Source organism: Aotus nancymaae, unplaced genomic scaffold (assembly GCF_030222135.1).
Source record: "Aotus nancymaae isolate 86718 unplaced genomic scaffold, 86718_ANA_hifiasm-v0.15.2.pri h1tg000002l, whole genome shotgun sequence".
Lineage (NCBI taxonomy): Eukaryota > Metazoa > Chordata > Mammalia > Primates > Aotidae > Aotus > Aotus nancymaae.
This window is the reverse complement of record NW_026988413.1, coordinates 21,182,289-21,205,465: the sequence shown is the minus strand read 5'-3', so window position 1 is coordinate 21,205,465 and position 23,177 is coordinate 21,182,289. Positions and strand designations below refer to the sequence as shown.

Genomic DNA, 23,177 nt, shown 5'->3' with positions numbered 1-23,177 from the left:
GGGATTACAGGTGCCTGTCACCATGCCCAGCTAATTTTTGTATTTTTAGTAGAAATAGGGTTTTACCATGTTGGCCGGGATGGTCTCTATCTCCTGACCTCAATTGATCCACCTTGCCTCAGCCTCCCAAAGTGCTGAGATTACAGGCACCTGGCCTGAAATTAATTTTAATAATATATTTTATGTAATTCTGCATAGCCAGAATATTATCATTTTGATATGTAAGGGATATTGAGATATTTTACATGCTTTTTGTTCCTGTGTGAAGTCTTTGACATCTGGCATGATGTTACACTTACGGTGCATCTCAATTTGAAGAAGCCCCATTTCCAGCATGTGGCCAGTGGCCTCCATGTTGGGAGCACAGACACTGATGAAGATAATGGTATCAGCAGAAGCATGGTGAGAGCAAAGTTCAGGATAATTTGGGGAACACGACTGTGTGACAAGTGAAGAGAAAAAACAAAGATATTTAGGTTTCAAATTGTGGAAGGCTCAGAATGTTAAGTGTTTGTACCTAATTTGAAAGGCATAGGAAACTAATGAAGGTTTTAGGCAGACAAATGATTTACTTTAGAGAGCTTGAGGAGAGAAAGAGACTTTAGAAAGAAAGAGACATAAAACTTGATTCTTCCACTTAGAAGTTTAAAATCTTGTATGGGAGAAGAATACATACACGAAGTAATAATTATTTAAGATAGAGGGTGCTGTGTGTTAGATTATCAGTTCAAATAATAAATGCTATAAGAGAGGGGAGAAAGGAAGCCCTGAGGCTCAGAAGTCTGAGATGAGTTTCCCGAGGTTGACCTCAAAGTGTCGCAGGGTTGAGTTCCTCTGGGAGACTCTCGGGGAGATTCTGGTTCCTTGCCTTTTCCAGTGTCTAGAGGCCACCTGCATTTCTCGGCTTGTTGCCCCCTTATCTCCAGATACAGCAATTGCATCACTTTGACCTCTGACCTAGACAGTGGGAGAAGCATTGGGGAAGTTGGGGAGCATTCCTGGTGGGAAGCTGGCTGAACCCACAGTATGAGAATAGGCATCTCCATGGCCTGTTTTTGGGGAGTGGAGGCTCTCAGCCTTCATTGAATAGTGAGAGATAACAGTGGTGAACTGGGTTGATGCCAGGTTTTGGCAGATTAATCTGAAGAGCCTGAACATTCTCTCAAAGTCAAAAGAGAATCTGTAACAATTTAATTTTTCTCTTTTCTTTTCGAGACTGGATCTCACTCTGTCACCCAGGCTGGAGTGCAGTGGTATTAGTGCAGAGACTGCTCTCTGCACTCATAGACGTGAGATCTCTTCATTTTGCCCAGGCTGGTTTTGAACTCCTGATCATTCAAGTGATCCTCTCACCTTGGCCTCTAATGATTTAAACAGTGCAGTGGAATGCCCTAGGAGGCATGTTTTAAAAAGATTAATCTGACCAGTGTGTGGGATGCACTGTGTGGGTGGGTGAGACTGAAGATTGGGAGTCCAGTTAGAAGGCTGTCGCTGTAGTTGTGGTGTGAGGTCATGAGGTTAAAAGCTGGGATGGGGGAGAATTTAAGGTGACAGGATACAAGGGAGAGGGAACAAAAAGGGTTAAAGAAAGCTTTGTCGCAAATGGCAGGTATTAATATGAGTGGCAGGACTGGAATACCCAGTGGTTGAAGTGACAAAGTGAGTGTCCACTGTTAAAATTTTATGGTAATTTGCATTATGTCAGCAAACCTGTTTTTATACAGTAATATTTGGCAACTTTGCAATAAAAAAGAAACTCAGCATGCAGACAGCATAAGTCAGTCCTCTTTCAAATGAGATAAAGCTCTAATACTTTAATACTTATTGAGCCTCTGTAAGATCTTCCAACTGTCATCTGTGGTGTAAGCATTCACTTAGGACAGGAGACAGTGTTTTTTGTTCCTCCCATGAAGTGTCTAGATGAAAAGAAATTCTATAATAATCAAAGGAAGACTAAAATTCTAATCTTGCTCTTGTCTCAAAAGTGAGAGAGATTTAAACCATGGTGTAGCCTTCTCTGTTGTCTGAACTCCCTGAGGTCAATGCTCAAGGGCTCTGGGCAGGCAATGGAATAATTAATGGTGCTGTTTATGTGCCTGTGATGTTCAGAGCTGACACCTGGAAGACGGGGATGAAGGCTGTCAGGTTATTCCAAAGGGGGATGCAAGAAGTCATGCATGAATAGGAAGATAAATTACTGGAAAGACCCCACAGGTCTGTAAGGAGGTCAGAGTTCTTGGGACTTTGCAGAAGGTATTTTAGTATTTGAACACTTTTGCCAAACCACAGTTTGGCCCCACTGAGTCTTTGTGTTAGAATACAAATCCTTCTCTTTCTCCTATTAGTGGCTCACATTGTGAGTAGAGTAGAAGAAAGGCTGGGAATGAGGAGCCTTCTAAATATTTTCCTGATTCTCCCCAACGTCGCAGGGATGGTGCTCGTGTGACACCGTGAGCTGCACTTGTCAGTATTGTGTGTAGCTCATTACAGTCCTGCTGGGAGGCTGAGTGCTAAAGAGGCCCTGGAATATGTTAGAGTTGACTTCTGCTCTATCGTAGCTTGGTTGGATCAATGTGTTTTACAAGGTCAGAAAAAGTTTCTTAAGTCATTAGATAAATTATTAGTTCTCCCGTATAAAGGTCGCCCAAACTGGGGAAGCCCTCACTTACCCCTACTGTCCTGGTTTACTTAGGAGTATCCCGGTTTGGATGTGTTCATTCTACATGGTCAGCATTCATTTTATATGATCACTCTACCTTTGGGGCTGTCTTGTCTCACTGTGCAATCTGTCTCTGGATGTGGTTTAGCTGAACCCAGAGTTTCCTTACATCTGGATTTTTACCTTTATCTCACCTTCAGGGATGTCCCACTCCTGGATCCCATATTCAGAAAGGGTGACTAAGTCTTTAGCCCTGCCTTAGAGGTGGGTGTTGAACAATGAGAATACATGGACACAGGGAGGGGAGCACTACACACTGGGGTCTGTTGGGGGGAAATAGGGGAGGGGACAGTGCGGGGTGGGGAGTAGGGGAGAGAGATCATGGGGAGAAATGCCAGATATAGGTGAAAGGAAGGAAGGCAGCAAATCACATTGCCACGTGTGTACCTATGCAACAATCTTGCATGTTCTTCACATGTACCCCAAAACCTAAAATGCAATTAAAAAAAAAAATAGAAGTGTTTCTCCAAAGGGGCCCAGAGGGGGTTCCCGGTGGAAGGCAGGGAGCTGAATTTTTCGCTTTTCTATGCACAACTGGAGAGTTATACTTAGGCAAATTATCCCATTAGGTTGGTGCAAAAGTAATTGCCATTTTTACCATTAAAAGTAATGGAAAAAACTGCAATTTCTTTTGCACTAACCTAATGGAGTAATGTGCCTTAGCCGTTGCTCTGAGTCCTGACTGAATTTCTTAGAGAAAGTTTATGAATCTTGTTTGAGCTGCTTATCATTGCTCTTGCCTATGGGCTGGTGAAGGGTGTGGGTTGTTGCCACTCTCTTAGGTCCTCTCCTGTATAATAACTTCCTGGAAGGCAGGATTTCAAGCCTTAATTCTTTTATCCTAATTATATGCAGTCTAACACAATATCAGAAGTATGTGGCAGTTTAATAGGAAATAAATGCAATTACAACAGCACAAGAATTATTTCTATCTCATGGCTAATACCCCAAACCTCTGTGGGCTCTATGGAGCAGACCAAATTTTGTTCACCAGCCAGAAATGCTACTTGCAATTTACTGAATCTGCGGCACTATTTCCCCCCAAGGTTATTTATAATTTTTCTTCCTTTATTAGAAAAGTTTTTATAAGGAATTTTGTAGAGGTAATTATTACTGAAATTAAGATGAGTAATTGTGATCCATAATCAACTTAGAATAGCCTTTGGGCTTGCAATTAGTTGGTCTTTGATGAAAGGAAGAGGCTTCCTGGCTTAAAATGGTTCCCTGGATTGATTATAGTTGCATCTTCAAGAATCTTGAAGAATGTGTTTGTGTGAATACCTGCATTCAGAAGTATAAACATTCATTTCAGTCACTCATATGACTATCAATATGGTTAAAAAATGATAACACATCTGAACAATTTAGTATAACAAATGTATTTTCAGATTTTTAAAACCTTTTATCTTTATCATCTTCCAACAAAAATTTCTAACTTTGATCACGGATAAAAACTACATTAAAATTTGCCTCCTAAACGTGGTAAGGGAGACTTCTTATGTCCTATGAGAGCCAACCTGTCCTTCAACTATCTAGCAAGTTACCAAGACTTTGGGGATCTCACCACTAATTTTTGATGGCCCCCAGTTATCTTGCTACCTTTGGTCAATGACTAGCAGAAGTTGGCCTGCAAATATGCCAGCCCTCTTACCCTTAGGTAAGACAGCTCTGTGTATAGGAGTTAATGGCCAGTTGCCCACATTAGTAGCACCTCAGACATATGCAACATATATTTTCTGTAGTATTAGGTTGGTATAAAAGTACTTATGGTTTTTGCAATGACTTTTAATGTCAGAACCACAATTATGTTTGTACCCACCTAATAGATCACAAACATGGCCACAAGTTTCTACACTCTCTATATCCATACCCTTGCAATGTGACTTGGTAGCTCCTTCTACCAAGAAGTAGAATCTTTCTCTCTTCCTTACGTCTGAGCTAAGCCACGGGACTTGCTTTGGTCGAAGGGAGAGTAGCAAAGATGACGCAAAACAAACTGTGCCCTCTTGCTGCTCTTGGAAACTTGAGCTGCCATGTGAAGCCTGGGTTAGCGTTTTAGGTATAAGGACACATGGTTCAGTCACCCCAGTCACCCCAGCAACAGTTAGCTGACCCCCAAAGAGTATAACAACCCACATGATTGGCTATTGCCCACATTTGCACAGGTGAGCCCAGCTCAGGCCTGCAGAAAGACCATCCAATGGAACCCACCCGAAACTGCTGACTAAGAATTGTGAACTAAATAAAGTTGATTTTGGCCACCCAGTTGGGAGTGGTTTGTCATATAGCAAATTTAAATGATATAGCTCTTCACTGGTTTGAAGTCTCCTGCACAGAGAGTGAAACTGAAGAGGGAGAACCTGAACTTGTTAGGTATATACAATATGCCAGACATAGTTCGGGGGCTTGTTATTTATTATTTCCTTCAAACTCACAAAGTAGGTATTAACCATTTCCATTTAGAAATAGGAAAACGGAGACCAAGGGAAATTATTAAGTCGCCTAAGCTTGTAAGTGGTAGACCCAGGATTCTAAACCAGGTCTGTTTTGTTCTGCTGAATTTGGCTTTGCCCAAAAACAGACTTTGAATTAAGGATTCAGGTATGGGTAGTTTATTTGGGATATGAAAGGAGAGTAGGAAAATGAATCAGGAAGAAAGGCAGATAATGAAGAGAACTTATCTAGCAAGTTACTAATGTGGGCAACTGGCCTTTAACCCTTCTATGCAGAACTGTATCACCTAAGGGTAAGGGGGCTGGCATATTTGCACACCAACTCCTGCTAGTCATTGGTTGAAGGTAGCTAGAGGGCGGTGGTGTGTACATGTGGGGAATTCATTATCTAGCACCACATAGACTTGGGGTTCTGGGTTTTGGCAGTCATAAACACCACTCAAGCAATGAGATTCAGATGCTGGCAGTTGGACTTGATGTGTGCTGATGTGGTCAGACGAAAGGAGTAAGAATTGGTCACTATAAGGATCTCTGTAGCGGCCTTCCAAGATCAGGTTCTTTTGTTTTGGTTGGTTGGTACCATTTCTTCATTGCCATAAAATTCTTCTGCTACAAGAACAGGGACACAGAGAAAGAGGGATGTGGACAGAAAGGAATACACAGAGGGAGGGGACACACACACACACACACACACACACACAAGAGAGAGAGAAAAAAGCAGAGAAAGTAATGATTACCACCTAAAATGTCTGGTGGTTTAAGACCAGCAAATTTTTTGTGCCAGAAGTTGGCATCTTTGGGCTCTGAGTGAGTTGGCTGAAAGCAGTCAACCATGTACCATTAGTAACAAGGGTTAGCAAACAACCAGCAAGAGAAGAGCATATACTTCCTGCTTTCCACTATGTATCTTTCAGTCAGGCAACTTTAAATATAGTTGATACAATTAGCTTGTTTACATATTTATCTCTCCATCATTTCATTTTGGCAACAAATATGTAAAGAGAAGGCTTACCATGAGCCCTGAAATTACCATGAGCACTGAAGAAGGCTTACCTTACCATGAGCACTGAAGAAGTCTTACCACTGGGCACTAAAATTCTCTGCTGAATCCAACACACATGGTGTCTATACTTAGGAATGAGCCAGATGCAATGCCTTTCTCATATTTAGGTGAGATCCTTGTATTAGTCATCTCTGGCTGCCATAGCAAGACATCATATCACAGACTGAGTGGCTTAAATAACAGAAATTAAATTTTTCATGGTTTTGGAGGTTAAACTTCCAAGATCAAGATTTCAGCAGCTTTGGGCTTTCTCCTTGGCTTGCAAATGGCTGCCTTCCATCTGCGTCTTCACATGGCCTTTCCTCTGCACGTGTGTCCCTGGTTTATTTCTTCTTACAAGGACACCAGTCATACTGAATTAAAGCCTCACATCTAGCAGCCTAATTTTAATTTAATCATGCTTTGATGGCCTTATGTCCAAATTCAGTTACCTTCTGAGAGACTAGAGTTTGGGACTTCAATGTGTAAGTTTTGGAAGGATACAATTTAGTCCAAAATGCTTGTATGTAATTCCACTTTATTAGGAAAATTCCAATACATCAGTTAAAATACTTGCTGCTTCATTTAGTCACTTAGGTGATGGAAACTCTACATCTGAATACTGTGCTCTTCCTTTTCTTCCATCCTTCCTAGCAATAAAAAGTATTAATGATAGGTATTGGGTTAATAAGTTACCACTTCTGGGGAGCTTTCAGAGAATTTTAGAGAAATTCAGCCTCAGCTGAAAGAAATGAATACAATCTTAGCTTCTGTGACAGTTGGGGAAGAAAAATATTTTGCCATGGGAATAATTTAAAGCTCTCCAGAGGACATTATCTATGAAGACTTCACTCCACAGGTCAGAACTGATAACTTGCCTTGGTTCTCCAGAACTCTGGAAACCTGAAGGGACTAGGGGCTTATATTACAACCCAAGTCATTGAGTTGTATATCAGAGGCATTTTCTGACTAAGGTTTATCGGTTACTAATTGGTATGTGTTAACCAATAATATTATTGCTGAGGTTCTTGTTGCTAACCTGAACTTAGAGCTTCTGTGAAAGTCCTTCTTCGTTAAGCTCTGTTGTCAATAGCCTATGGACAAATTCTTGGGTTAGTGTTGTCCAGGCTTATTAAGGAAGGAGATGGGAGTCTTATTTCTGGAGTTCTCTGGCATATTATTGTTTGCATCAATTTTCTTACACAAGGAATAGTACTGGGAAGGTGGGGGATGGTCACCAAGTGTCAACTTTAGCTATTAAACATATTTCTTCATTTTTGTGAAATTAAAATCCCAAACTAAAGTTGACTTACTTTTAAGTAGTGATCAAATATAAAATAAAACAATATTTTATAAAAATCTTGCCATGGGAAGAAGGACTATTAACATTAAATTCTATCTTGTTTATCAGTAAAAAGCTCTAGTATATGCTTTTAGGGTATGATATGCACACCTTTTTTTTTTTTTTTAAGATAGAGTCTTGCTAGGTTGCCGAGACTGGAGTGTAGTGGCATGATCTTGGCTCACTGCAGCCTTCACCTGCTGGGTTCAAGTGATTCTCCTATCTCAGCTTCCCAAGTAGCTGGGACTATAGGTGCCCACTACCACGCCTGGCTAATTTTTATATTTTTAGTAGAGGCGGGGTTTCACCATGTTGGCCAGGTTGGCCTCAAACTCCTGACCTCAAATGGTCCTCCCACCTTGGCCTCCCAAAGTGCTGGCATTACAGATGTGAGATATTTCCTTTATATGCCTATTATAAATGCTTAGAATTTATTACACTTGAAATTTGCCTTCACATACGGCAATAAGGAATAAAAATAAGAGGGGTCACATGCTAACCAATATCTATCAGCTCTTAGCCCAACTTCATTCATTAGATTTGCTTTAGAATGCGGTGCTGAAGGAATAAGACATGAGACAAGCAAGTTTTGATGAAAGAGGGAAATTGGAAGTGTGGGGTATTGTGTAGAAAAACAGACTTAAGAGGGTCATCAGAGTGAGTTTAGCTGGCATTGAATGCCTGAGTCCAGGCTGCTAAAGAGAAAAGGATTATCAATGAAATAAATTATAAATTAAATTTAGTCACACCACAATTTTGTTTCTGGCTCAGCAGTTCTAGACTTCTTTCTCAGGTAAAAGTGAAGGTCAAAGTGGAAGTGTTCTTCACTCATCTGGAGCTTCACCTTCAGTCATCTCTCTTAAGACTTTGTCCTCCAGAAATTCACCCTAATGAATGAGTGCTGGGATGTTAGCTTCCATTGTCTCTAAACTATCTCTTTAAACTTGTTTTTCTTGCACCTCTTGTTTCTCTTACACTGAAGGGTAAGAGATATGTCTTTGTCTGCTAGCAGCTTTTCAATGTAATCAACATCAGAGCATATTAATCAGTGATACATATATGTCTCAAAGTAGGAATTTGTGGAGAGAGCATCCAATAAAATGAATTCTCCATATAGCAGGCAGTTGTCTTCATAGTGATTTGTGAAACGCCATTGAAATGACCCTGTTCCTAAATTCTCTCCTCCCTCCCACATAGTATCAAATCCCAATCGTTAGAGATTAGTTCCCCTAGATTAAAAGACATAAGGTTTCTGGAAGTTCCCTTTGAAAATTAAATCCCTGGGGTGGGAGGTGAGGCAGGTTGGGAGGAGGTATTTTAGTACAAATGAATTTATTAGCGACCAGCAACTCAGTTCTGAAACAGGGTGAAGGCAGCGGTGGATGCAAAATACGTGCTGATGAGCAAAGAAGGGACAAGTTGAAAGACTGTGGTGTCCTATGAGGGAGGAAAAGCAGAGTGTTCTACAGTGAGGAAGGGAGTTGAGTTAGCTAGAGCTTATATGAACACCCAGGAGGGAGGTACTTGACCTGGTTTTTGACAAGCCTGGAAAAAAGAAATGAGAGAAAATGAAGAGCAATTTTACTTAGTTTACAATTTGGCAGAGGGTTGTTCCTGTTTATGATAATTTTAGAGTAAAATCTGTCATCTATTAACAGCTACTCGAAGCCAAGTACTATGTTAGATATGTTCTTTTCTTTCTTTTTTTTTTTGAGATGGAGTCTCACTTTGTCCCCCAGGCTGGAGTACAGTGGCACGATCTCCGCTTACTGCAATCTCTGCCTTCCAGGTTCAAGTGATTCTCCTGTCTTAGCCTCCTGAATACCTGGAATTATAGGTGTTTGCCCCATGCCTGGCTAATTTTTTTTTTTTTTTTTTTTTGTATTTTTGTATTTTTAGTAGAGACAGGGTTTTACCATGTTGGCCAGTTTGGTCTTGAACTCCTGACCTCAAGTGATCCGCCTGCCTTGGCTTCCCAAAGTGCTAGAATTACAGGCATGAGCCACTGTGCCCAGCTAGATGTGTTCATAATTTAATTAAACATGTTGTGTATTATTCTCAATAACTTTACTAATTAACTAATTTGATTTTCAAACATCCCTTTGTGGCTGTTACTATTAACTTCCCATTTTACAGAGGAAGGGACCAAGACACAGAGAGATTAAGTAATCCAAGATCACATAACTGGGAAGTGGCAGAGCTTGGATTTGGACGCAGGCTCTCTAGTTCCATAGTCATCCTCTTAAAAGCCACTGCACTATTCTATTGTTCATGAACGTTATTTCTTTTAGGAATGATATATACCACTTGTTAAGCTTGTATCTTCATTTAAAAGCTGTTTATGGAACTAGGTGCTAGGATAGGGAAGCCATTGTCCCAGTTTGCTTGCAACCGAGGGGTTGCCTGGAATGTAGGACTTTTAGTGCCTAACTGGGGCAGTCCCAGGCAAACTAGTATTGTTATCACCCCATGCTAGGGGTATGATTGTAATGAGAATAACAATAAGACCTGCCCTGAGAGAATTTATAGTCTGGTGCCAAATAAAATTATAAATTTAAGCATGTATCTAAAATAAAAGACATGGTCTATTAGAGCAGGTAACAGAGGGGCCATGGGACAGGTAGGGAATGCCACCTATTGTAACAGAAGCAGAAAGATTAATCGTGTTTATTATGTCTGTCTCCTAATCTAAGAGGAGACAGGGCAGGTATGAGTTAATTTTTCCCCTTGGAGTGATTTATATTCTTACTACACGTTTAAACCAGAGAAGAGTAACCAATAATCAAAACTTATACCACTGATGTCTCATTTATCTCAAAGATGCATTTATATGACTGTGTAAGGCTGATGTGTTGCACTTTTAAATAATTATGCACAGTGCATGTGTATTTTTTAATCCTGCTTTAGTTTTTATAATTTACAGCTGCAGAGAACTCCAGGAGCTGTTTTTAAAGAGGATTAAGGTACTGCATCAAGAAGCCTCCTTTTCTAATCAGCAAAATCCACTGTAGCCATAGAATTAAAATTAAGTATCATTACGTGTTTCCCAAGAAGTTTAGGAGAATCTGCAGGTTAAAAAACAGAAAGATTAAATGCCGCAGGAATGTGGTATGTGAGAATTCCAAGGGAGAATCTCTTGTGGCTTTCTGTAATTGCAAACAGACCTGTGGACCTTCCAGAGCCCACCTGGTGACTTCTAAGGGAAGGATGGAAGCTCTATCAAAAGACAACCCTCTTTCAGCTCCTGTTCATTTTCAGGACAGCATTGGTTAGTCATGCGTAACTGAGAAAAAATGGAACTGGTAGGCACTTTAATTGCAGGTCAAGTGAGGTACAGAATAAACAAAAAATCAACTTGGACTCATATTTTAGATTAGTGGCCAGATAAGAAGGAAAAGTCTTAGCCTCAAGGAATTAATGGGGAAAAAAGAGGCCTTTTCAGCTGCTTTGGAGACAATCTTTTAACTCAAACCATAGAACCAGCTCTGTGTTAAAGATCTAGCCCAACCTTTCAACAAGAGAGGATGCCGGTGCAGGAGCAGTGAAGTGTAGTAGGTAGGAGGCCAGATTCTGGAGCTGGCCTGTCTTGGTTTGAGCCTCTGTGTTGGCATGACCCAGCCAGGTAACCTGGGTAACACAGAGGCTCAAACCAAGTGTTGCTGAATGATTAAATGGTAGATGGAAAATGCTATATAAGGGATTCAGAAGGCCTGCACAGCAAGTCTGTGGGAAGACTGACTGGTTATCAAGGTTGAACTTTACAAGACACACAATCTGCAGAGCAGGGAAGATATGCAAGTGGCCCTGGTGAAGTGGGGTGTGGGAAACCATAATGAAGACTTGCTAATGGGGAATGTGCAGGCCAGCGATAAGAGCAGTAGCTTGTCATTCTATGCTTTTGTTCAATCTGTATCTTCAATGAGTGGCTTTAGGGGTACTGGAAACTACTTGTTGAAGGCAGCCTAATTTAAAATAGTCTAGGCAACTCAACCAATTGGTAAGGCAATTTTAATGAATCAATAGGAGTGAATTTGGCAACTTTTTATGCATGGTTTTGCATTTTCCATTTTTTTACATTTTACAGTTTTACTTATTCAGTTTCTTTCTTGTCTAACCTGTTATAATGAATATTTTAAACTATTTATTATATGATGGAACACAGTGGAATCATTAAAAGTGGTGTTTTGCAACACATATTACACAAAATGATAGATTCATTCATTCATTTATCTACAATCATTTATTGAGGGCCTACTATGTGCTGGACACTATGGAGACAAGAGACCCAGCAGCGAAAAAGGCCTCTACCTTTATGGAGCCAACATTCTTATTGTGCTATTGGTGGGAAGACAGATACAACCAAGTAAACAAATAAATAAACAAGAAAGAAAGAGGGCAATATAATAGCATTTTAAGTGGGAGATTGGGGGAAATATGATTTTAGATTGGGTGATCAAGAAAGGTACTTCTGAGAAAGTGGTGTTTGAGCCAAGGCCTATGGGTTGAGAAGGACCCAGGTCTGCAAAGAGCTGGGGGGATGTTTTACTTTGCAAAAGTAACAAATAAGTGCAAAGGTTTGGGGCAGGAAAACTGGCAAGATGGATGAACAGAAAGTGGGTAGGTGTGGCTGAAGTATTAATATTCAAAAGGCAGAGGATATGAGATTATGTTGGAGAGGTAGGCAGGCCACGTGGAAGCTTGTAAGCCATGGTGAAGAGCTTGATATCTATGCTACCCTATTTAAGGAAAAGAAAAATATAAAAATAGCATGCCTGGAATGAGTCCATATAAAAATAATATATTTGTGCATTTAGAATCTATGGAAGGGAGATACCACCAAATAATTAACATGAGATTAGTCTGGCATAATTTTACTATAAATGTTCTTTTTGTTTTTCTGTGCTTTCTGATTTTTTTCTTAATTAATCAATTATTTTTCTTATAATAAGGAAAACAACACTAACAAAGAAACAAAACACATATGGGCTTTAAAAAATTTAAAACATTTTTAGAGTATCATTCATTTCTAGACAATTATGATTGTTCTGATTGTTTGACAAAATGTAACGACCTTTTAAATTTAAAAAAGTTCATACATAAAGATACTTGTGCAAATTTTCATAACCAAAAAACTTGCACAAATGCATGAAATATTGAATATTTGGATTATTTCTGATTTTAATTTTGCTCTCACAAATAGAACAGAGAAGACTAACAGGACAAAATAAATTAAAATGAAAATGCATGTTGGAAAAATACTTATTTTTGGATAGCGATGCCCTTGTGATAAAGTTGCTTTATCATGCCATCTATTATGAGAAACTGAATTGAGCCACCTAAGAGAGAGGTTGGGAAAGTTGAGCAGGAGATCTTAGGACTTAGGACTTAGTCAAGCAGTCGAGGATACAATCTGGGTTCCAGCCTATCAATGACCTGGTATGTTTGAAAGGGAAACTGAGGAAGGAGTAGATGAGAAGAATTCTGTCCACAAGGCTGTATGAGATTCATAACATTTTAGTTCAGTGGTTCTGAAACTTTTTTGTGTTTGTATCCTTCACACTTTTAAAGATTGAAGACCCCAAGATATTTATGTGGGTTATATCTATTGATATTTATTAAATTAGAAATTAAAACAGAAATTTTGAAGGTATTCATTTGTCAATTCCTTTAAAAAAATAACAATAACAATCTCATTACTTTCACCCTAACCATGCAAAAGTTAAAAGCATATTGATAACATGCTTGAGATCTTAAACCAAAATACCATGTGAGCTTGGTTTCTAAAATAAAGCCTTAAAAATTACATTTCTAACTAAGATATAGAGGTATTTTATAAGAATCTTGCTTACTTTGGGTAATTGGCATGGGTATGATTGTTCTATTTGAATTTGGTTTAACTAATATATTTTTTTTAATTGAGTATATCTATAATAAAATGCCAAGAATGTCTCTGATGAACTTTCTTGGAGAATGCCATGTGTCTTTTGCTTGAATGCTACCTGTGGTTGAGGCTTGTCTCTTGTTGAATTCCCAAGAAAATTGCATGCATAATGAAGGAAGACCTGCAACTCAAGAGGTGGCATGATGGGCATTGTGATTTTTAAAACTCTTCACCAACTGTCTCTTGGCTGCTGGGGGACACAGGTGACACTCATCCTGTTTGTCTACTAGATTGCATAGTAATTGTGAATAAGATAAAATAGAGTTAGACAGGCATTTGTTTGAGAGAGTTATTTATACTCAAATCCCAAAGTTGCTTTCATGACTTTTAAGGGCTTTAAGTGAGAAAAAGAATGAAAGAAGGTGTCCTTTTGGGGTTGCTGGTAAGAGGGTCTGTTGCCTGTAGTATAGAATCTTTGAAAACCTTCTGTTTTACATGGCGCATCTTATATAGTATTTAAGTCATATACACTACATCTTCTGTTTTAGTTTCTCATTGACCTTTTCTGTTTATCTCCCCCCTCCACTGCACCATGCCATTCTCATGCCCCCCAATTCCCATCTTGTTGTCTTTCTTTTCCTTGAAGTGAGAGCCTATGTGTAGCTAGAAGAAGAAAAGATGGAATTGCCTCAATTCTTCTTGCTTTCCCCACTTCGCTCAAGCTTTTCACTTTTTATCCTGTTTGCCATCTGTGCATTTTCTTACAGCTGAGCCACTTGTCAGTGTTTGCCCACCATTTACAGTTTTTGTTCCCATGTTAGTGGGTTGTGATGCTTAAGGTAGGATCAGAGAGTCATCATTTTTCAGGACTAGAAGGGACCTAGGGGATCATCTAATCTAACCTTTCTCATTTTTACAAGCAAGGAAATGGAGGACCAGATTGTTGGAGTGATTTTTACAGGTGATTTTACAGGTTAACTAACTAAATGGCACAACAAGATGCGCTCAGTGCAGGAGTGAGGCATTGATGTCTGTTGTGTGATTTCTGTGTTTCGGGTGATGTCTAGTTGCTAGCTCATTTCATCGCAGCAACCAGCCTGACTTTTGTAAATAATGAAATAAGATATATTCCCAACTCCAAATTACAGAACGCTGGGCAGCCTCACTGCAAATCCCACATTTCATCTCCTTTCTCCTGGCTGTCCTGCCTCCTCCACCCACACAAGACCAAATAAATGGTCACATGTCTCATTACTTTATGGGCATACATCAGTAAGAGATGTTGTTTGAATGCTATTTAAAAAGTGCTAGAATCCTGTTCTTTTAAGGGTTAGAAAACTTATCTAGAAAAAAAAAACTTATTTGAAACCTCATGCATGACTTGAAAATTCATTTAAAAACATCTCCACTTAGCTAGGTTCATGCTATAGAAGAAAAACATTAAGTATAAAATTTATGCATCAGTATTTTAATCAAGTCAGAAGCTCCTTCTTGGCTGCTCAACATGGGAGTTAAAAATCTGCATTTAAATTGTGGTTCTAAAATATAGATCCCAAGGACCCAAGGGGCCCATTCCCAGAGTAACTGTGTATAGAGAGTATGAACTTTTTGCTTGTCTTTGATTCTGCCAGCTCTGAGAAAATTCAGGAATGAGCCTGAAGGAGGAATGAACTGGAAATAACAAGAAAATGCTTAGAGATTTGGTATAGAACTTTATTTAATGATAAGATTTTCCCAGTCATTCATAAGGGCTGAATCTACATGATCTGACATGAATTATGGTGTGGGATCTGTTAATAGGCAATTTATTTGACAGCTGTTGGAAGGGTTATTACTTTCTGTCAACAGTCACACATATTTGTTTTGTGGTGATGCTGGGCAGCTGCTGGAGGAGCAGAGTCCCTTAAGTGTCGTGCACATGGGCTTCTCAGACAGAGTCAGGCTTCACACAGGCAGCCATGTGGAAGCAGAGCCTTGCAGGATTAAAATCCACCAGTGAGAGAAACCTCTGTTTAGGAAGAGATTTGATTGTAAAACAACAACAACAAAAAACAAAAATGAAAACAAAAAGAAAACTAAAAACCAATTGCAGAAACATGAGTGAGGGAGAGAGAAAATTGTATTTGTCAGGTCATCATTTTTTTCTAAAGCCTCTGCCTTGACGCGGGCTTTTCCGTTTGCATACAATCTACACATCGCTATCAGATTAGTTTCTTAAAGCTAGTTCTGAAGACATGTAATTAGCCCACACAGATACATTCGTCGACTTCACATTGAGTCAAAAAACAGCTTCTCTCCTTGGCATTCCGGGCCTCCACATTATAAACCCCACCAACCCTTCCCAACCCTTCTGTCCTGATCTCCTTCTCTAGGTAACTGATACTTGTCCAAACCAGACCACTCCTTTTGGAGCGTACTTTGCACTCCCTGGCTTTTGCCTTGCTCGCACAGATGCCTTTCTTTTTTCTTCCTCTCTTTCTTCTTTTCCATCAGCAAACTTGTCCAGCACTTCCAGCACCTTGAATGGCGCCTTGCAAAAAACTAGTCAGTAAGGAACGTCAATTAAATGGAACTTTTTGGGACTCGGCTTCTTCATTTAAGTGGTTGTTAGGATCAAAAGATAGATGTAGCAATGCTTTTTAACTGTAATAATGCCATGGTTTTTTGGGGGGATGTTTTCAATGACGAGGGTAAGAAGTAAGAAAACAGTAAGAAGATGAGGTTGAATGTTGGGTTTCAACTGGGCTGAGTTGGTGGAATGTTCAACTGGAAGTGCAGTGAGGAAGAGGCGACGTGTCCCTGCTCTGCTGTCATTGCTAATGTTCAAAGGGGACTTTCAAAGAAAGTCACTGGCAAATGTTGATGTGACTTCTGAGACCACAGGAAGGAGGGGGCTGGATGATTAATCAGCTGGGAACTGCCAGTCTCCTTGCTTATGTGTTCCTTGCGGTCACCACGTGGCTCATATTCTTTATCACCACCACCCTTTCCCAAACGGACTTGTCCACAACTGTGTGTGTTTCTCTCTCTTTTAAAAAAAAATATATTTCATGGATCTCTGACTATAGAATCTTCTCTTCTGCACTTACTCAGAAGGCTACAGATTTGGCTTTACAGATAAAAATAAGAATTTTACCTGGATGTACAATTACCTCTTAATCCAGGGTTCACACCTGCTTAGAGATGGGCAGCTTTTTGCCTTGTTGGCTAAGTTCAGTATCACATCCTCCCTTGTCCTTGACATCATCTCCTGCTGAAATTATTATGTCTTTTGAAGCTGACCTTGATACTACATCTTGATTAATTCCATGCTGCAGCCTTGCCAAGCTATAATTGTGGCATAGCAAAGCAAAAATCTTAATGATTTATACCAGAATCAGATACTGGAAAATTGCTTTCGATGATGTTATGGAGGATGATTTCTCAGGAGCTATGTTTGTGGTAAACATTACTTAAAGGTAGCAGAGCTGTGTCATCTGGGTTTAGGAAAGTCAAGAAAGTGATGAGTGGAAAAATTGAGCAACTTAAGGGAAGAAGGTTATATTTTTTGTTTCTTGCTGACTGTGTTGTGCTTACATATTTTTCTAAATGTATCAGTTAGGATTAGGTTTGGCTTCACATAACATGAAAACCCAATATGATAGATTCTTGAGCAATAGAGAAATTACTTCTTTCTCTTGTAAAACAAGATAGGAAATAAGCAGGACCTGTATGTGTCTCTAAGAAGTCTTTAAGGAGGAAGACTGCTTCTAGGCCTCACTCTCCTTAAGTGCTTTATTCTTATGGTCCAGGAAGACTCCCAAGAATTCAATCTGTACTAATGAGTATGAGGCACATAATGGAAGAAGAGAAGAATGTGCCCCCTTCAGTTTATAGTGCCTTGCTGGAAGTCTCACATGACACTTCAGATTACATCCCACTGACCAGAAAGTATTCCATGGATACACCTCACATCTGGAAAGGATGAGAAGTTGTCTCTTAGTGAGGCAGCAAGAGGACAAGCTTAAATCAGAGTTTCTGTTACTGGGAAAGAAGGGTAGCTGGGCAGGGTGGCTCATGTCTGTAATCCCAGCACTTTGGGAGGCTAAGATGGGTGGATCACCTGAGGTCAGGGGTTTGAGACCAGCCTGGCCAACATGGTGAAACCCTGTCTTTACTAAAAACAAAAATTAGCTGGGCGTGGTGGTGGGCACCTGTAATCCCAGCTACTTGGGAGGCCAGGGCAGTAAAATCTCTTGAACCCAGGAGGTGGAGGTTGCAGTAAGCCAAGATTGCGCCATTGCACTCCAGCCTGGGCGACAAGAAGGGAATGATGGATGTTGGAAATATCATTATTTTCCATCCCAGTTACAATTCATCTCTTTAGTCAACTGGTCTCCTGAACACATTTGCATTTTCCCACTTCTCCTTTGCGCCTGTGGGGTTTTCTCTGCTTAACGAGTGTGCTTTGCTGCCTCCAGCTAGTGAAACGCACCTTTTCCATGAATCCTTCCCTGAGTGCTCTCCTGAAAGAAAGCTATTTCATCTTGGGATTTCTATAACACTTACTTTCTCTACGATTCATATATTTATCACACCTTACCTTACATAACAATCATCTGTATATATTTGTATATATGTTTTATCCTTCTGTTAGATTGTGTCAGAGAGCTGAGGACCGGTTTTAGGTATGATTGCATCCCCAAATATGGCTTTGCTTTGGCCATATTCATTAATTCAACACAAATTTCTTGAATGAATACCCTATGCCAGGATACTGTGATGAGCAAGAGTCACATGCCTTTCGGGGAGACAGACTAACATACAATGTGTGGTGAGTGCTTTTGCTAAAGAAATGAATGAATTGTACCCTCTTCACTTATTTTACAGTTCTAAGTTGAAGAAAGTAAGCATATTTAATCTTATTTCTTAGAACAGATAAGCACGTTTTTAGAAAACCACAGCAATGAGTTGTGAATACTTGAAGTAATGTGATATCCATCTTTATAAGACTAGCATCTGTAATTAGTACCTAATACAAATGTTTAGTAAAGTTGAACAATTTTGGGGCTGCAGCTGCTCTAGAACAGAAGTCCCCAACCTTTTTGGCACCAGGGACCGGTTTCATGGAAGACAATTTTTCCACAGATGAAGTTGGGGGGATCATTTCAGAGGCATTAGATTCTTATAAGGAACATGCAACCTATGTCCCTTGCATGGGTGTTCTTGATCCTATGAGAATCTAATGCCGTTGCTGATCTGACAGGAGGCAGAGCTCCGGTGATAATGTTTAACTGCTGCTCACCTGCTGGGCAGCCCAGTTCCTAACAGGCCATGAACTGGTAGTGGTCCATGACTGGGAGGTTAGAGACCCCTTCTGTAGAATACTCTCTCTCACCTTCTCCCCATCTCCTTTCTCTTCCTCTTTCTCATCGTTTTTTCCTCACTTCTCAAAAGGTTGTGGGGCAACTTATAAAAATATGTAGCATGTAACAAGATAAAATATAATTAAATATAAGTAGGTCAAACAATTGAAGAAAAGATTGAAAAAATAAGCCAGAGTGAGATTAGTAAATGGAAAGAACCAATGGGTGTTTTAAGGGCTTCTAACATTTTGCTAGGAGTACACTCTAAATTTAGACCTAAAATTTAGAGCAGCCAACACAGTGTCTTGATCAGTTACACAAAATAGTGTATTTTCTTTGACGATATCTGTAAGTAGATGAAAAGTCGGATTAATGTATGTTTATAGGGGTTGCTTGAAGGTTAGTGCTAGTTACAGGGGTTCTTTTTTTCCCCCAGCTTTGGTTTGTTACATATGCAGATAGCTTAAAGTATTTGCTGATAGAAGTATGTTCCTCAGGGCTACTTCTGGACCTGGACACAGCTGTCCACTGTCCACCCCCTAGTCACTGCCCCCAGCTGAATAACCCAAGTTGCAGTGCTTCACGTGGGTCTTCAAAGCAACTCTGCCTCCTTGCATTTGCAGAAATTCTTATTGTTACTATTTCAGGTAATCTCTAAGCCAGGAAAATTGTTTACTTGTCTTTTAATGAGCACTGCCTCAGTCACAAGCGTAACAGAAGGTAGAGGAGAATGACTCCCTCTTAACATGATTTTCCAAGAGGAGGAATAATTATAGTCCTTAGAAGCAGGAAGAACTCTGGCTATGGAGACTGAAAATTGTTTGTTACAATAACATTAAGCCTATAACCGCCGTATCCAGTAAGCCTTGACTCTCCCCTCTCTTTGATCGATAGTTGTTTTAGGAGTATAATTGAGATGCAGAGTTGATTGTATTTAAGAAAAGTAGATCTCAACCTTAGGTTTGATCAATAGCTCCTTTAGAGCTTTTTAAAAAGTCCATATTCCCAGGCTATATATCTAGAGACTCTGAATTAGTAGGTCTAGGTCTGGGAATCAGTATTTTAATAATACTTGAAAAAGGATTCTAATAAGCTGTGGATTAGAGATTTGCTATTTTAGGCCTTGTTGTGTGACTGACATACCACTTTGAATGCTGAGGAGTCTGCTAAGTCAAAGGTTATCCTTCAGTAAACCCAAGTCTAGAAGGTAGGCCAATGGTGGGATTCTGGCCTTATTGATCCCCCACCGATTTGCAGTGTTGTGTTATGTGTGGTCTGTAAGCATCCCAGGTGGTGTGTGCTGGGCTTCCAGATTGAGTTTTTTCTTCATTGCTGAAGTGAAAGGCCCTGTGGCACCTTAGAAAGCATATTCAACCTTGGAGCCTGGAGTCCTGGGTTCAAGTTCTGTCTATTACGTATTAATTCTACAATTGCAAACAAGTCACATAGCTTTCCTGAGTTTGTTTGCTTTTACAATGAAGATAAAAGTTAAATTTTCTGTCTCCTAAGGTGGTTGTGAGGATTCTGACATATAACCCATGAAAGTGATTTGTGGGCTGTCAAGTGCTCTGTATATATAAAGGATTATTTTTAATGAAATGTTTTCTCATCAATGGATTGACAGTCTCTTGTTGATAAAGAAACTACAGCCATGTGTGGGTTTTCTGGCTTGTCATTTCACAGCCAGCAGTGCAGTGCTGGGATAGTAGAACTACTGTAGGAATATCATAGAGGCTGTAGGGGATGTTAGCAGCACCAGAATAGCTAGGGGCACCACAAGATCTCAAGGACTAAGGCAGATACCTACTGTCTGATCATCTGATCATCCCTAGCTTATAACAACTCCTTTTCTGAGAAATGCAAATGGGCACCTGTATATACACCATCTAGGGCTGCTTCCAATATATCTAGGGGTAGACTGTGACCCAACCCAAACTGAGCCAAGCGTATTCTTCCAGAAGAAACTAGTCCTGGGTCAATAAGAGCATTGAATTGAGAATCCACACAGGATTCTGGGTGTTTGGAAGGAAGAGTTGAGGGTCAACAGTGAGGATCATTCCTGACAAGAGTTTCTCCAAGGGCATACCTATTGTGAATGTTGTTTGATGCAAATTGTTGGTAGGCACACCTTCTCTAGTGATTGAAAAAAATCTAAAATCTACTAACATGTCTTTGTGCTGAGAGAAACATTTGTGCTTGTGTTGGCCATTTCTAGTAGTTTCTGAAAATGATAAGATCAAGGGAAAAAGATGCCTGTTTGTGGCTAGTTTTGTTAAGTTCAAGGTCTAATCACCTAAAGAAGCTGTATGATGACCCATCATACCAGGGTTGAAAAGGAGATATAAGTAATAGATATCCTATCCCAGCTGTGTCCTTCATTCCCTGCTGTATGAGGAAAAATTGGACCAGTGATAGTACATCCCAAACAAAGGGAAATAAAATGAAGTATCACTAGTTTTATAACTTTGAGGATTCAAAATCCTCAAAGGAGAATTGAGGAGAGCTGATATTTAGTATCCACTTTCCTCCTGGTTCTCAGCACCTATCATTCCCAGGATGCTTTCTGGCCGACTGCATCCTTTCTTTTTCCTCCCCAATCCTGACCTGACCTCTCTTTCAGCACATAGCATCATCCCACATAAAATTCCACTTCTATTGCCATATTTCAGATGGTTTTTAGGAAAGAATATAGCTATCTGATGAAATTAATTTGTATTTCCATTTGCCATCAATTTTAGGTCATTTTAGATTTGGGTCAATACTGTGTTTAAGATGCTATGACCTTCTCTTTTCACTCTATTGCAAGAAACTCAATTGTAAGCTATGACTAGATATAGGAAAATAATGGATGTCTCTGCTGGCATATGCTCTGTAAAATATATAGATTCTAAATATTAGTTGGATGTTCTTACTTTAGGGACTTCTCTCCCAGAGGTTTAGTCTATAAGTTGATTTAAATTTTATCATCATTATTTTGATTTATTATGCAAGATTTAATATATATACTGTTGCTTGATGTAAAATACCCTACATTGTCTAACGAGATGAAATTTATGTAATTCTCTCAAACATGATTCCTCTTAAAATATAATTAGGATCTGAAGGAAATCATTTTATAAAATCAAAGCTAATTCATTTCAAAAATCTTACTTTTGTTTTTCTCCAGGAAACAAAGTCCCAGGATATTTGGATGGTTGATTTGAATCCTTATCTGCTTGAGGAGACACTGCATCATATAAGGGTTCAGCCTCAACCTTTTGTAGAGAAAAGAGGTAGGTCAGTTTTCTGATTAGGCAGAATATAGAACCCAAGAGACTCGAAGCTGCTAAAATAATTGTTATTTGATTATCTACAATGATATTTTCTTGAACAAGTTGACTTTAGTCAATTTCAGATCTGGAAGAACTAGTTGATTACTATTTAGGAGAAAGTCAATCTTACTAACTCATACCTCTTGAAATTTGCATACTTAAATTCTGTGTTGATAAATTAGACTTGAGTTATTATGCTATGCCACTAATTTAACTTTTCAGCCGACTCTTTAAAATTAATGAACCCAAGCCTTTTCTTCTGAAATTTATTTTAAAAAGCCATGTCCATAGAGTAAAAGCTTGTTTTCCTTGCCTATATTTTCTCCCTCAGGAAGCTGTGTAATTCATTCAGTGTTTATAATGGTTACTGACTGATCAGTGAAAATGAGGCAGAAGGGCGGACTTCAGCTCTGTGTCTCCAGTTTGCATTAAAGGCATCCTTTATTTAAAATGGTATTTTACTAATGAATTAGCTCAAACATATCTCAGGAACAGGTCAGAATGGAAGAGGTTAATACATTTCAGTAAGGATTCCTGGACATGATTTGTATGTATTTGTGTGTTTTGAGATCCTTAGGGGACCTTGTAGTAAAATATTCAGGAGGTTTTCTATCTTTTATTTAAGGCTGAATATTCAAGAACTTGCTTAAATAAATGTTTTCTTGTCTTGAATTTGGCCTTATAAATCATAGATAATATATTTATTTTCAGTCTGTTTGTGAGAAACCTGCCGTTTTGATGCCAGAGTTAAGTGAAAGAGAAAAGAGAAAAGAGAAAGCTGCTTCCTTTTATTGTATGTCTGTTAGGACTCACTGCTGCAATGGGGAATGCTCTTGGGAATGTTTTTCCAGGATAGACTTTGCATGAGGCCTGACTGATAGCCCACAGATAGCTAGGCTAAGCCATGATTAAAGTTCAGTACCTGCTCATGGAACAGAACGATGCTAAACCTTCCTGGTATTCTTGAATTCATTAGCACTGTGCCAAACAAACTGGCTTTTGTATATACCAGCAGGGTCATTTCCAGACTGAAAAAACAAAAAAAGAAAGAAAAAAAGAAAGAATAAAAGGGAGAAAGAAATGG

At 39.4% G+C, this 23,177-nt stretch overlaps 1 long non-coding RNA gene across 1 annotated transcript in view; it reads left to right on the top strand.

Moving 5' to 3' along the window:
- Nucleotides 1-23,177, top strand: part of LOC105726316 (uncharacterized) — a 279,709-nt gene that overhangs the window by 71,259 nt on the left and 185,273 nt on the right. Inside the window, exon 3 of the long non-coding RNA XR_010341432.1 lies at nucleotides 21,949-22,054. This is a non-coding gene — a long non-coding RNA (uncharacterized LOC105726316). The remainder of the gene's footprint in view (nucleotides 1-21,948; nucleotides 22,055-23,177) is intronic.